Raw genomic sequence first — 15,720 nt, 5'->3', positions numbered from 1 at the left:
AGGTAAAACAAATATAACAGAAACACTCCAAAACATAAAAATAATACCTGTCCGATCAACAGAACAGAAACATAACTAGAAAGAAGTCAAAACAGACATCACTGATGTTTATTATCTTCTGCAGCTTTCTCTTCCTTCCCAAGAGCAACAACCAGCTTCTTCAAAATCGCTTCAACCGGCTGATGCGAATTCTCAACTGCCTTCGATATCGGCTGCCACTTTTCACCATGTTTCGGTTCAGCAGCAACACATTTCCTCAACACTTCCTTCTGCTGATCCTCAGTTCCATGCTGCAACTCAAACTTATAAAGCAAAGCCCAAAAGTCGCCGCCATCTGGTGCAAGAGTAACTGCACGGTTAAGCCACGCTCGGGCTTTATCCACCTTTCGATCTTGCCAAAACAGTTTCCCAATAGCAGCAATTACATTTGGATCATGTTCACATTTCTTATAAGCATCAGAACTCTTGGTCTTCCTTTGTGGTCTTGGAGCCATTTCAATAGAAGCAGCCCATAATATCCCACTAGTCGGGCATTCTTGCAACGCCTTTGCCATTAAAATATCAGCTTCTTTTTTCGACCCGTGGCTCGACTCGGCTCTAATCGCAGCAAGCCATAGTTCAGGGTTATTCGGGTTCCTTTTTCTAGCCATTGTAAGCACGGCCCGAACCTTACTCAACCCGCTCATTCGTTCCTCAAGATTTGCAAGTGAGAGCCAAAGAGGAGTTGAATCCGGACACTGTTTTAAACCCGATTCGTATGCGTCTTTTGCCTGTGGTAACCGACCTAACCGTTCTTCAAGCTGACCCAACATTAACCATAGTTTGAAAAAAGATGGGAATAATTTCAACCCTTCATCAAGCAACCGCCTTTCCTCTGAACTGTTACCGAGTTCTCGTTCAACAATAGCAGACTTCATCCAGACACGCTCGGTTCCACCACGCTCACGCGCTTTAGCTAAAAGCATACGAGCACGTTCGGGCTCGTTGTTTTCAAACTCAAGCTTAAAAGCCGCAAGCCAGATTTCTTCAGATTTGGGGATTGCCGCATACGCTTCTTGAAGAATGTGTCTGGCTGCAGGTACATCACCCGCGAGCCACTTCTCTTTAGCACCCATCAACCATAACACCTCGGCTTGAGGGGTGTATGTAACCGCCTTACGAAGCAATGCATCTAATGACTCACGAGTTCCATGAGCCTTTTCAAGCTGGGCTGCTTTAAGCCATACACTTTTCTTTGATTTAAAAGCAGCAATTGCACACGCGTAAATAGCTCTAGCGGTTTCAATCGAGCCTCGTTTTTTACATTCTTCAGCATCAGCAACCCATGTAACCTTACGGTCCTCGTCTTCCACACCAATCCCAATGGTATTATTAATAATCGCATTGCACGTTGCAACGGACCCAGCCCGTTCAGCAGCTTCAGCCTCCTTCATCCAGGCTTCTCTATCAATCTCTACACCTTCTTTCTGTAAAGCCCGAATACCCCTTTCTATAATCTTTCCAACCATTGATGTGTTTCCAAAAGCTTCTTCTAATTTGGCTGCAGTGATCCAAATTGCAGGTTCTTTTGGAAGCTTCTCACGTGCCTTGTTTAACACCTTTTTGGCTGCATCATACTTTTCCAAACGAGCTAAAGCAAGCCATAATTCCACATGTAACGGGCAACACTCAACAGCTCTTTGAAGCAAAAGCTTTGCATCATCTTCGTTAGCAAGTTCCACAACCGCTTTCCATAGCCTAACAGAATCAGGAATGTTTTCAAGACCCTTTCTCAAAACCCTACTTTTACTGGCATCATCATGTTCAAGTTTTGCAGCTTGCATCCATAGTTTAACCGAATTAGGGATTGCTTTAACACCTCTAGCAATCACAGCTTTGGCCTCATCTGGCTTCGCTAACCGGCACGCCTCGATCCACACGTCCTCATTCTTTGGACATTCTTCACAGCCTTTCTTGATCAAATCCCTTGCAACTTGAATCTTTCCTGCAACTTCTTCTAATCTTGCAGCAGCAATCCAACCAGGTGGATGTTTAGGATTCGTTTGAATCACAGACTTCAACAAAAGTCTAGCTTTCTTAATATCCGAAATCTCAGCATCACTGGTAATCTTCATACTTTTCAGATCAGTCAAATACCCTTTCGGATCAACAACAGTTAAGCCCGAAACAGAATCCGAAAGCCTATCCAACTTCAAAGACAAAACCGTCCCTCGACCTTCACCAACAGCAGTCAAATCTGGCGTTTGAGCATAAGGTGTCTCGGTTCCACCCACAGCTCTACTCTTCGGGTCCAAAGCAGTAACATGCTCCTTTTCTTGCCTAGCTTTCTCAAGCAGCGTATCCGGAACAGGCACAAAACTCTCGAATCTCTTCTTCTTATTCCTCAACGAATAATCCCCAATCTCCGGAATACTATCCCATTCCGCAGCAGACAACGTAACCAACTTCCTCTTAAGATCAGCAAACTGTTCAGTAATCTTCGGGTTGGAAGCTCTATACTTTTCAATCTCCTCCTTCAACCTCGCCTCCCTCCTATCTTTCCGTCTCGAATCCATCCTTTTATCAATCTCATCCCACACAGCATCCGCCTCTTTATCCTCCTCATCATACTCAGCCGAAGCAAACAACCCGACATCATTCCCTTCAAACTCATCAAACTTCTGGTTCTCATCATATCCCTTATCCTCAGCCTCTTCCTCTTCTTCCTCCTCACCGGGACCCTTCCCTTGGCCCCGACCTATACCCGACGGACCCGCGGCACCAACCGCAGCCGCAGATCTGTCCGGGAGATCAGGCGCCGCACGGGCGGGACCGATATCGGAACGGGTGGTGAAACCGGTGGCTCCACGACCTAATCCGGCTACATAATTGGGTGGAGGGCGTGTGTTGAGAAACTCTAACCTATTCTTCGGTGCAACAGGTGCTTGCATGATTGATTCCTAATTGTATGATAAAAAGTATTAATTAATAAATTAATTAATAATTCGAATTGGAAGTTAATAATTATAAACGGAAACAAATAAACCCTAGGTGAGACGTTTGGTGACTTACCGGTGTCTGTTACGTGTGGAAATGAATCAAAGGACGAAACTTTCAATTAGCGGTGTACCGACGGTGGTGGTGGTGGTGGCGGCGTTGGCAGATTGCGGTGGCCGGAAATCGGGATAACGGATGCGAATGAATAAAATGAAACGTGTGATGATTTGTGAAGAGTTATATAATTTAACTTACTAATATTTGGTCGGTTAGTTTAAGTCGGTTTAAGAGTGATGGAAACGGATTTTGGGCCAAATCGAGCCGGTTTGACATTCGGTTTGGGTTGGGTTCACGGAAGTTAAAACCAGTTGTACGGTCGGGTGAAGTTGGTATTTAAAATAATTTTTCGATCAGGTTTGGTCGTTTTTAAGTCGGGCCAAATGAGGCGGATAATGATAATCAACCAAAATATCATATTACCATGTAATCAAAAAATAAATAAATAAATACATGATACGTCATTAGTTATGCATAATTAAAATACAATATATTTATAGCTATTTTTTACAAGTTCTGAATTTTTGGTATAATAATATCATCTTGTTTGATATTCATATGTTAATAAAATATAAAAAAACAAAAGCTTATTAAAAGTCAATTAATCATATACGAAATAAACGGGCAAGTAATTTTGGGGAAAAGCATAATGATTTATATTATATATTAGGTTATCAAACTAAGAAATAAATAAATGTACACAAATAAATGTTTTGTTGACTTTATCTTTATTTTCAAATGTCCTATTAAATTTGGGTAAAATAATGGGTTGCGAAAGAGAGTTAATAAAGGTTCGTTACATCTCTAAAATGTTAAATTATGTCTCTTCTTTCTTTTCTTCTTTAACTGCAACATGAAAATACTTATTTGCGCCGGTTGTCGAAAAATATGGTTGGATACTCTAATCTTTACATCTCAAGTTCTCTCAGTGTTCTCAAATCCACATGGGTCAGTGTCAACTTTTCGCAGGGGTCGGTCGGAATTTTAACATATATATACCACTAAAAAAAATTTCTCACAGGGGTCGACTGACCCCCTACCACTAAGGTAGGTACGCCACTAAATTCTTGGGTTATTGAATACTTGGAGAATGATTGATCATGTGTAATGAGTGAATGCATGAATGTATGAATCTTATTATTTATCTCAATCTGATTGATTACACAGAGTATAATATCAAGATCTAGGGGGAATGTTAGTTTCCTCCGATTCCCTGCCTTTTCCGTTGAACCTTCATTTTCTCAATATATTCACAATATCCTTTATTGAGTCCAGGAGACAATACTCCTTAGGCAGTTCACCTGGACCAGGCAACAGTGTCCTGCATCTATGATATGACTATTCACTGATTTATACTTTACTCCGTCCATCTCTATTGGGCTTGGGCTTTCCTCTTGTTTGAGATGCTCTTATGAGACCATATCTTATGTAGGCTCTTCACAAACGTTACAAACCGGTCTCAATGAATGTTTCCTCAAACCGATAACCAAGTTTGTTTAAAAACCAGTTTCAGATCCTGGAGCCGGGTTTTTTTTTTTTTTTTTTTTTGCCTCTAATGCTCGGACCTGATTATGGTCATCATGAGACTGGATAATTCTTTTTAATGTTGTTTATATTTTAGTGTAATTGGATTAATTGGTCTACAATCAATCATAATAAACATTAAGCAAGCTAGGGATGTGTGGGGGCCTAAGAGCGGCAACCCCTATCAGGGTCATCGGGTTGACTTTGGGCTGTATTAATTAATATTTAAAATTTGAAAAGATAATTGCTTGAAACAGTTATTTGTGTTGATGATTGTCAGAGATTAAACACCGTTCAAGTTTTGATCGACATTCTCTCTGGTTCTTCTTCCACACAAGTTCCATACAAATTTCTTGTCTCAAGTCAGAGTTTTACCCGATTAAATTATTTTGAAGGACCACCAAAATAAATTTTATTCGAAAGTTATCATAGACTCTGATTATCAAAGTTGTAGTCTACAAATGACTGGAAATGATGCTGGTTTGATCTGGTTTAATAGCTTACTTATAACAATTCAATTACTGAATGTTTAAGGCTGGTAACTTCACTACTTCAGCCAAGACTAAGATGTCAAAAGAAAATTTGAAGTCCCCAATTATTTTAAAAAGTTACATGCTATTAGGAATTAGAATTCATATAAAAAAAGTCAAAAGACAACTACATACAGAATTTTAACCACAATACAATCCCTTGACTGACACGGACTCTTTTGTAATCCGATAAATAAAAAAAAGAATAATTAAAAAAATGTCAGAAAATGTTTAAAACCGAAATGTTGGTGTGTATGGCGAGGCTACGCGTTGTATTATGTGGAGGGAACATTTTGTGTCGTCTCATTGGCTGTGTTGGAGTTAATACACGAACGAGCCACATCTAGCATGAGTTCCACCTCTTTCTTGTACTGCATAATATATACATGTACATTAATTATGTTCTAGTAGTAATTAATGGATAGCTAAATGTAGGTATAACTTGTACGGGTCAAGTCTTACCTCGTTTATAGCACCCGATTTAATTTTAGATTGCATTACGCACCATTTCTTAAAATGCACACCTGTTAACTCAACCAACAGGGTAATTAAGTACTTTCAGAAACACTATTAGAACCATACGTGATTATCGAATATAAATGGAATCTAGAATAGTAGAATGGAACTTACCGACTTTAACATCAATAGTGCACGAAGATTCAGATGTAGTCAAAACTACCCATCTACAATGCACCTAAAGCAACACAAATTGTAAACTATAGTTAGAGAAGAAAACCAAGTGTCAACAAAATTACGATTATGCCACATAGAAGTGACATGCCTATTATAGTATTACCCGAAAATTAATCTTTTTGCATGTTAATACTTTAAAATACTAAATTTATATATTACTTTTATCTTTTTAAACATTTATGCTCATATTATGCCAATTATTTTGAAACTAACAAATTTTGGTATAAAAAAATACCCAAATAGTTAAAGTTACTATACAAAACAGATATATAAAAGATAAAATACACAGGTCAACCCGCCAGGTTCACACAAATACGACCCAAACCCGCTTAGACTAAACCCAAAACCGCAAATTTTGTGTTAGGTTCGTGAATGATGCTGAAAGATACCTCAAAGTATGATCCAAATGGAACATCATGTGCCTGTTGTACGGTTTCAAACACCTATAAAGCAAACTATCAATAAAGTGCTAATAAAGTTTAATTTCAAAAACCCAATAAAAAATACTCACCAGGGATTTTTGTCAACAGACAGCAGGGCATGTTGCCACTCTGTCATCGCGGTATCCGGTGGACACATAGGACCATTACAAAGACATCTAAAAGTTATTTCTCTTACTTGACCATCATATTCATCAGCAGAATGCCACTGGCCTATCTACATTTTCAAAAAGATATATAGTAAAATTTAAAATTCATAATATGAAAATAGGATAGAGGCATGAGAAGATATTTAGGCCCGCAAGTTAACCGTTTGGACAGAGTTTCGTTTGGGTCAACAGTAAACACATCTTGTTCTATCATTTATGTTCGTGCATGTTCGTTTGTATTTATCCGATTATGTCCATTTCTGTTCATACGCTAGCGTTCATTTATGTTTGTTAGTTTTCATTTGTTGAAGTTTGTCCATTTATGTATTCATTCACATTGTTAGGCGCATTGCACCTTAGTCAAGTATTATGAATATTTTAGACCAACAAACTGATATTTACATTTACTTTGAATTGGTGTTTGCTCAGTTATGTTCATACATATTCATTCAAGTATTTTCAATTATATTTGTTCGTTAATGTTCGTTTATACTATTAACGACTGAACAAAAACAAACATGAACACATTCATTTTCGTTAAGAACATGATCTGCATGAGCATGCCTTGTTCGGTTCATTACAGGCCTAAGAAGAAACTCTATGATTGAAGGTTACAAAGTATAATGCTTACATTGAGATTCGTATCCTTTCGGGACGAACGGTAATCATTTGTGAAATTTGAACCGTCACTCAACAGCAAGTCAAAAAATTGTTCAGCGGTACTTGCAAATACTTCCTGAATAAATATTTAAAAATGTTAATTCAATATAACTATATTATTAAAATAGCCACTTAATAATGGTAAAGGTACATACATTGTATATGCCAGTGAGAACATCTTCTTGAACGAATGGTTCCTTTTTCTTCACCACACTTTCTGCTAAAACCTTAGCGGGTTTTTTGTGAACTAGAGAGCTACTGCTTGCGCGTAACTCTGAGTGCTGTTTCTCCTGTACATGTAAATTTGTCATTATATGAAGCAATTCGGGTTGACCCATAATAACCTTTTTGAAAAGTTATTATAGTAACAGTAATATAAGTTTTTTAATAAAGAGATTAAAGTCTGTATTCACTGAAAATGCAGTTTGACCCAACTTTTGATTTGGCTCGTTTGACTAGATAAAGATATAATGGAACACAAATTGGCCCGTTTCTAAGTAAATAGGTCAAAGTTGCGACTAGTACAAAATTCTTTTGGAGCAAGGTATACCTTCTTCTCAGCTTCAATCATTGAATGATAGTTCTTAGCTGCACGTTGTAAAGTTGTTATTGCATGATTTCTGTTCCAAAATGACGCAAACATGTATCTAACTCGACCTGAAATCAAATTAATTCAAAAAACAGTGAGCCAAAAATGAAATTTTATATACATTATATATACAGGGGTTATATATCTATCGGACCTGTAATAAAATGAAATTTTATGTGTTATATAGGATGAGGATCATTTAAGAACTCAAAATAACCAAACATTTTATTCATTATTTTACATAATATAGTATTAACAGAGGGTAGTTTTGTCATTTACTATTTTATTATACGGAAATTTATGATTACATATATGTAAAATTGGTTATTACGAATACATGTAAATTGGTAATTACACATACGTAAACTTGTGATTACGTAAATGTAATCACAAAATTACATATTATAATGACAACACTACTCTCAAATATATAAATTAATTTTGTATTTATTTAATAAAAGTTCTTCAATTTTTTGTAGTTCTGAAGAGAAAGAGATCCATCTGCATATAAGCTATAACTGAAACTAACCATCTGGACTACGCAAGGGAGGAGCACCATGTCCACCAGCACCGAGGCTAAGAACAATTGTTACAGCAGGATTAATGACAGCATGTTGGCTCCTTCTTATCTGCAAATATTAACCATTACTATTCATCATCATCATCATCATCATCGTACTCAGTATATCCCACCAATAGCAAAGCTATGGTAGGGTCTGAGGAGGGTAAGATGTAGACAGCATTACTATTCATCATCATCATCATCATCATCGTACTCAGTATATCCCACCAATAACCGTTACTATTGCAACTTTTAATACTAAATACTAAAGCCAAGCCCATAAAAGATAACTAACCTCTTCTATATCACCAAAAGGAATAATCACCTGCAAAATGGAGTGAAGAAGACCATGGTAAATAGAACCAATAATGCTTAAACAAAGCTATCATAGTATAACAATACTAATAAAAATAATGTTACAAATAATACAGCACGATATGATAGGAAGCAGATATTATATATGTGAAAAAAAGAAGATTAACCTTCAATTGTTTGGAGAATACATTAGAGTGGAAGCATATATGCCAAGCTGAAACATCATACGACCATGATATAAGAATGATCTCTCCATTGCACATGAATAACTGTGTTCGACAATCTGCAATATTAAAAAATATATTATTATTGAAGTAATGCAATATAGAAGTTAACAGTTAAAAGAATTTTGCCTCGTCTGGTAGAAGATCAAATATGGTCTGCAAGGGCCCAGGTTTCTGATGAACAACTACTGGCCCTGGTTTATGTGTTGAGATCCGCCTTCTAGGGTTAGCACCAGCATAGCCCTTCAAATCCCTACGAATAATAACAAATCAGTGATTTTAATTAAACACAAACATATGACATAAAACACACAAAATTCTACCTGGAAGAGTTTTTTGAGAGATCTGTTGTTCTAATTTGGATACAAACCTGAAAGAAATAGCAACGTGTTAAACATCTTTAATCAGTCAATTTAAGGAATCGTTAATATTAATAATAAGATTAAGATTACCTGCCCTGGAGAACTACTTAAGGGATGCCATATTGCACCAGTTTGACCTTCTTTTTCGACAGGAATGGTAACCGAACCAAGAACAGCACTTTTCCAAATAATATCCCAATCATATATTGACACGTTAATCTGTTCAATAATCAAGAACCAAATAATACGTTAACTCTCAACACGAAAGGTACAATATAAAAAATAATAAAGGTAAATAAGTACCTTTACAGGCAATTCATCAACAGAAAAATTGAATTCCTCGCCCCACATCGGATTTCTTGAACCGGGAACCATTGAACTGCAGAATAAATATATATAATGATTATAATATTATCCAAATTCCAACATAAACAATATCAACAAACAATTTGGGAATAATAACTATTATTTGCATAATTGCAGATTCAAAAGATTACCTAAACCGCTTTTCTGTACCACAAGTGATGATTGCATAAGGATCCGACATGCCATTCAGATTAGCACCAATAAGATTCTTTGCTGCTAACAGTTCAGTTTACATTGTTGGCCGTTTTGAGCATCAATGTAATATTAATATCAACAGAGAATAATATGGTAGCAAACTTAACTCAAAAGAAATACAAAACCAGTTCATTTGGAAATACCTTTATTATATAAGCAGAGCCGCCATTAGAGTCGCCCTTCAATTGATCCATCTACAATATAATTGTAGAAATGCAGTTAGCAAATCAAATGAATTCTTTTCACACTTGGAAGATGAAAGGTAATAGTAACCAAATTATCACTAAAAAGTCAACTGCTGACTTCTCTGGGGTCAGATTAAAACCATTAGAAGTTTAACACACAATCCTAAGTCCATTAGAACCCATGTTAGTAGGGCTGTAAAACAAACCGAAATGTTCGGCGAGAAGTTCATTTATGTTTATTCATTTAATAAACGAACGAACACGAATAAGGATTTTAGTTCAATTAACTAAATGAAAGAACACGGACACAGGCCATGTTCGTTCAACTGTGTTCGTGAACGTTCAATCATCATCATCATCATCATCATCGTACTCAGTATATCCCACCAATAGCAATGCTATGGCAGGGTCTGAGGAGGGTAAGATGTAGACAGCCTTACCTCTATGATAGAGAGGCTGCTTCCGGTGAGACCCCCGGCTCGATAGTAGTTTTGCATCAAGCCTTGGACATAAAGCACATAGCACTCAATCATCGGGACACCGGCTGATTGGTGCATGTGCCCTTGTCTTTCGGCTATCAACGCCACCACATGATGCCTGATTAACCTTCCGCCACTTTTAACGTTATTTTCATAAGATTAGTAAAATAACGTCAAAATTAGTGCAATTTTACTTTTGCCCACCCGAGGGTTCACACATATATACATTATATGCCTTCCGCCACTTTGAACGTTCAATCATGTGTTCGTTTATGTCAGTTAATGTTTGTTTGTTTATGTTTGTTCATCAAAGGTTTTTAATATTTTTTCATGACTTTTCTAATCTTGCCACATAGATTTAAGCATAAAAATTATTAACTTCTCTAATCACGTCATATACTCCACTTGTGTTCGCTCACTTGTGTTCGTGCACCATTCACATACACGTTCATTTCCTTAATGAACTAGCGTGAACAAGAAATTTCAACCGATTAGGTGTTTGTGCAATGTTCGTTCGCAACGAAGGAACATGAACAAGGCCTTGTTCGGTTCGGTTCTTTTTTCTCCCTTGTTAATTTCTACTTTCGTAACAATTTTGCCAAAAATAAAACACCAAATCAATCATGTTTACACTATATTCAAATTGCAACATGATCACAATATCACATTGATGCAATCAACACATTATCACACGCAGATTAGGGCACAAACCGAACACGATCACATTATAAGTTTATAATTCTCAATTCCACAATATCAACAACCACAATCACTATTATTATAATTCATAAACCCTAAATATACCTTATCTCTGTCATCAACGCCATCAGCGGCACCAACAGATGCATTATCGAACATAGATCGATCACCGGCGGCGATGTGGCTGTTGTACGTGAAGAACCAGTAGGCGGCAATGACGAATAATGAAACGGCAACGCTCACTTCCACTTCCCACCATGACGGAACCAAAAAATCAATACCCGTTTCGCTGATCATCATTTGAGAACGAATTACAGAAGGATTAGTGTCGAAGAAGAAGAATGATGTTCCATTAATAATAATAATAATAATAATAATAATATGAAGAAGAAGAACGTGAAATTGAAACGGAAAGATCAAGTAATGCTTTGAATAGATCGAAGACTTTGTTATATTTGTAGTGGCATTTTTGGGAGGTTTGATTCTTATTTTGGAACGGTTTGTATAAAAATGGTTGGAAGTTTGGGAAATGGTACTGGTTACTCGGTTGCTAGGGTGTGCATTGTTTGGTTCGGTTCGGTTCGATTCGATTTGGTTTGGTTTGGTTTGGTTTGATTATTGATTTGATTTGGTTCGGTTAATTTCAGTTGATAACCAATATCAAACTTGGGCTAAAATTTTGTTTAAAAATACATGAAATGAATATATAAATATATGAAATTGATATATTAGTACAGGGGAGAGTTATCCTAAAAATACATAGTTTCCTAGGAAGACTGAGAATAAATCATAGTCATTGGATCATGCTAATCAATTGTTTAGATTTAAAATTACCAATAACCGACATAGTTTCCTAGAATTACTCTTTCATCATTATTACCGACATAGTTTCCTAGAATTCTTCTTCCATCATCATTTGTAACGCCAAATGTCAAAATTTCGTTGGTTCTTATCATTCCTAGAAAACTCTTTATTCTTATTTGAACTCTTTTCTATTAGTACATGAAATAGATATATAAATACATGAAAATACTAGTATTAAACAATTAATAAATATAATACATGAAAATATAGGGAAAAAGGCTTGAAAATATGAAGAAAAAAAAATAAAAAAAAATGAAGAGTTCGGTGTGGTTCGGTTAATTCGGTTCGGTTTCGGATAACGATTCGGTTATTGCTCACATCTACTGGTTACTTGTATTGAAACGGGTCTAATTATTTGTTGTTTCAGGATCGGTACGGGTTGGTTTAGTATTAATATTTATCGAATTTTTGTTTGTGGTATTAGTACCGAATTGATCATTTTTGTTACCGGTGTCAAGTTTTATGAAAATCGGGATCGGACTACTGATATGATACCGAGTTCATTCCTAATCGAATGAAGAGGGGTTTTTACATTTTATAAAGGGAGATGATATGTAGGACATCAAAATTTTCAATTTTGGTGTGTTATGAACTTAAGTTCTTAATATTTTTTCTTTTTAAGGTTTTCATCATAGCTTTTATTAAGTTTGTTAAAATTTAAAGTTCGTTTCACATGTGAGAATTTTGAGAAAATAGATCTAATATCTAGAGAACTAAAAACCGTGATTATGATTAGTGTCATACGTTTTGTGTTGTATTTACCGACATTGGCTTATTTATGTTGTCATGTATCTTCTATTGTCTCTCGGGTATTTAATAATTTATGTGTTTTTTTTGTGTTTCGCGCTTACTAATTTCTTTTTGTTCTTAATTGATGCTACGATAGCTGTGAATTACTATGATGTTTAAATAAGTTTGTGTGTGTTACCACTTAAATTTGGGATACATTTAAAACCTTTTATTTAAAACTTGTTTAAAATTTAATATTCTAAAATAGGAAATGATCAAACTTGTTAAGTTTAAAATTATATTCAAATTTCAAGGAAGACTTTGATATATGTGTTGATTTGATTGCGAAGTTTGAACATAAACACAGGGTGTGTCGTGGGGACCTATCATGTCCCATAAGAAACTACGCCCTTGTGTTGCTTTAATCTTATAGTTAGTTTAGTCAGGCATTCAAGTTGTTTGTGAAACATATTACAAGCAACGACCAAGCCTTCTAGTAATTAGCATGGTTATTACAATGTTATGTCGTGTTTCTTATATGAAACAACAAATCACACATGTTTAACGGAACATTATAGTGCATGCATGTAGGGTTATGTACCCCAAAAAGTAATAACATGATGATACATGATTTAAAACACACTTTGCTAAACACATGAACACCATTTTGATTTTTGGTGGACAACTACATGAATTTAGATTATATAGTCATGTATTGTTAAACTCAAATTGACAGTGATAGATCTTGAAGAAAAGTTTAACTGATAACATGAACTAAAATCTTTTGTTCCACCCATGCAAACCGCATTGGCGTGTACACATACAACTCAAAATCCAATTTAAGACATTTAATGATTTACACGACAATACAGTACATACTTTCGTATTTTTCAACCTAAATCGAGATTTTAAATATTAGGAAATCACATGGCTATGTGAATATATATTACATAGTTTCAGTCCAAAAACTCCAATTTCAAACATAGAATGACATGGCATGCATGCAAGGTGTGGAGTATAGTGTGATTTTGCACATGTCATATTCATGGTATTGTAGAGTAAAAATGTATGATTATTGTTATAATACGCATGCCCTGACATCAACTTTACTGCCTGCATAGGATAGTAATGGGCTAAAACACACTGGGCCAGAGTCCAACTCCAATGCATGATCTTAGAGCTACAAGTTAATGGTGAGCCGATAGCTAATATTTTTAATAAATCCAGAAACATGATTTACTGAGAAACGAGAAGTGATAGCCTGTTAAATTCTGTAACTTTGTCACTTTTTTTTTCTTTCTTTAAATGGTTTGACAATATTAACTGTTTTTTCTAGCATTCTTTTCTAGATCTATCATTGTCCCAAGCTGACTATGGAGGCTAAGCATTAGCTTTCTTCTTTTTAGCACAGAAAGTCATATAAGTTAAGATAGGTCCCACCTCCTGACCAACAAGGAGTTGACACGTGACACAAATTGACTAATTTTCGACTTCAAATCAAGTTACTTAGTTGTTTATGCCATGTTGTCAAGTGTGTTAAAAAAAGAGACGTCTTTTAGTGGCTCCAAAATCCTCCCTTTTTTATTCTTCTCTTACCTGCCTCTTAGCCATGGCTTGTAGGCTAAAAAACGAGTCGACTCCAATGTCTTCTCTTAGCCAACATGATTTAGGCCCTGAATTCAATTTTTTTTACCTATCAAATTTAATGGCTTTTTTATGTATGTTTTTTTTAAAACAGTAATATAATATAAAAAATTTGTATTCATATAGTACCTAAAAATGATAATATCACTTATGTGAGAGCAGTATGTTAATATAGGATTCTCATTGACTTGTTACAACAAAAATTGAAAGTGAAGTTTGTTTAGGGGGGTGCAATTAGGCTATAAAGAGATGCTATTATGATGAAATATATGACTTTTAAGTGATGTGATTTTGCTTATGCTCCACTCATTCAATTAAACACTTAAGAAGTTGCTGTGTCAATCTCATGTCAAATTTCTCACTTTTAACTATTTAAAACCAAAATATATATACAATCACATCCTAAATGCTTGTAGCAAAATGTATTGATATTTATTTGTTTATTTAAAGCATATTTAGGTTATATATAATCCTTCAATTCAAAAATTAATCTAAAAACAAGACAAGTCAAACTATGGTTTCCATTTCGGTATACCGGAAGAACCAGTCGTTGACCAAGAGTATTAACTATATTTGAGCTTGCAAGCTACTTGGTCCAGTTAGTCTTTTGTAAAACTACCCGAGAGGATGAGTTTCGTAAATCAAACAACTCGTGCCAGTTAGTTTGGTTAACTATTCGTCCTTCCGAAATTTTAGAATTTACTTGTCGCGATGAAAGCATTGTTGTAGTAGTCGTGGGTGTTGTTTTCCGAGACATGCATCCTCTTTGTTCGTGTCGACTAAACGAGTATTGAACAATGTTGTAAAACTCGCTAGGCGGTCCCTAGGCGGCCAGGCCCCTTGTAGGGAGTACTCGGAGAACTCGGGGAGTACTCGGATATGATAAATATAACATAAAATAATTATTGAATATTATATATATATATATATATATATGTTAAGATAAGCATAATTCATGTCAAAATAAGCATAATTCATATGAGAAAAAAAGCATAATTAAAAAAATTCATGTTTTGTTTTTATTTTTAATTTTTTACAAAAAAAAATAAAAAAAAATTAGAAAAAATTTAAAGAAAAAATAAAAAAATGTGGTCGAGTTGACCTTGGAGGCCGAGTAATACCGAGTACTCCGACTTTTGACCGAGTTGGACCTTGGCGAGTAATGGTGGCCGAGTTGGGAAAAAGCGACAAGGTTGTTGTCCGAGGACCTTGGAATCGCTGATTCCAAGGCCTTTGAATCCGACTTTTACAACACTGGTATTGAACGTGCTCGTTTCGGTTCGTTTATAGCCACGTGGCATGCTTTAAGTGGTTCTATAACCTACTCGTTTGGTTACTCATACTACTCGTCCCGACTACTTTTAGATACGTATTCATGGAATATAATGGGAAAAGTATGTAAAACTCGAAATTAATTTATAACATTACCTATAATGGGAATTTTACCGTCAAAGTATTCACTAGCCATTATTTTTTTA

General features: G+C 35.6%; 2 pseudogenes across 2 annotated transcripts; both read right to left on the bottom strand.

Moving 5' to 3' along the window:
• LOC143637750 (protein STABILIZED1 pseudogene) lies at window positions 1–3,311 on the bottom strand (annotated as a pseudogene). Its single transcript, XR_013154487.1, has 2 exons — window positions 3,052–3,311; window positions 1–2,939 (listed from the first exon to the last, which is right to left on the bottom strand). The product of XR_013154487.1 is annotated as a protein STABILIZED1 pseudogene (transcript).
• A 1,850-nt stretch (window positions 3,312–5,161) lies between these two features.
• Window positions 5,162–11,399, bottom strand: LOC143637729 (BAG-associated GRAM protein 1-like; annotated as a pseudogene). The gene is made up of 18 exons (XR_013154485.1): window positions 11,111–11,399; window positions 9,784–9,836; window positions 9,579–9,674; window positions 9,385–9,460; window positions 9,172–9,300; window positions 9,043–9,089; window positions 8,849–8,972; window positions 8,663–8,778; window positions 8,476–8,505; window positions 8,148–8,247; window positions 7,580–7,686; window positions 7,185–7,319; window positions 7,001–7,105; window positions 6,288–6,437; window positions 6,170–6,223; window positions 5,718–5,781; window positions 5,550–5,611; window positions 5,162–5,458 (listed from the first exon to the last, which is right to left on the bottom strand). The product of XR_013154485.1 is annotated as a BAG-associated GRAM protein 1-like (transcript).
• Between the last annotated feature and the right edge of the window lie 4,321 nt (window positions 11,400–15,720).

This window comes from Bidens hawaiensis, unplaced genomic scaffold (assembly GCF_021521415.1).
Source record: "Bidens hawaiensis isolate Kalapana, Puna unplaced genomic scaffold, B.hawaiensis_p1.1 tig00008407_1, whole genome shotgun sequence".
In the NCBI taxonomy this organism is placed as follows: Eukaryota; Viridiplantae; Streptophyta; class Magnoliopsida; order Asterales; family Asteraceae; genus Bidens; species Bidens hawaiensis.
The sequence above is the reverse complement of the archived record's forward strand: the minus strand, read 5'-3'. Positions and strand labels throughout refer to the sequence as shown.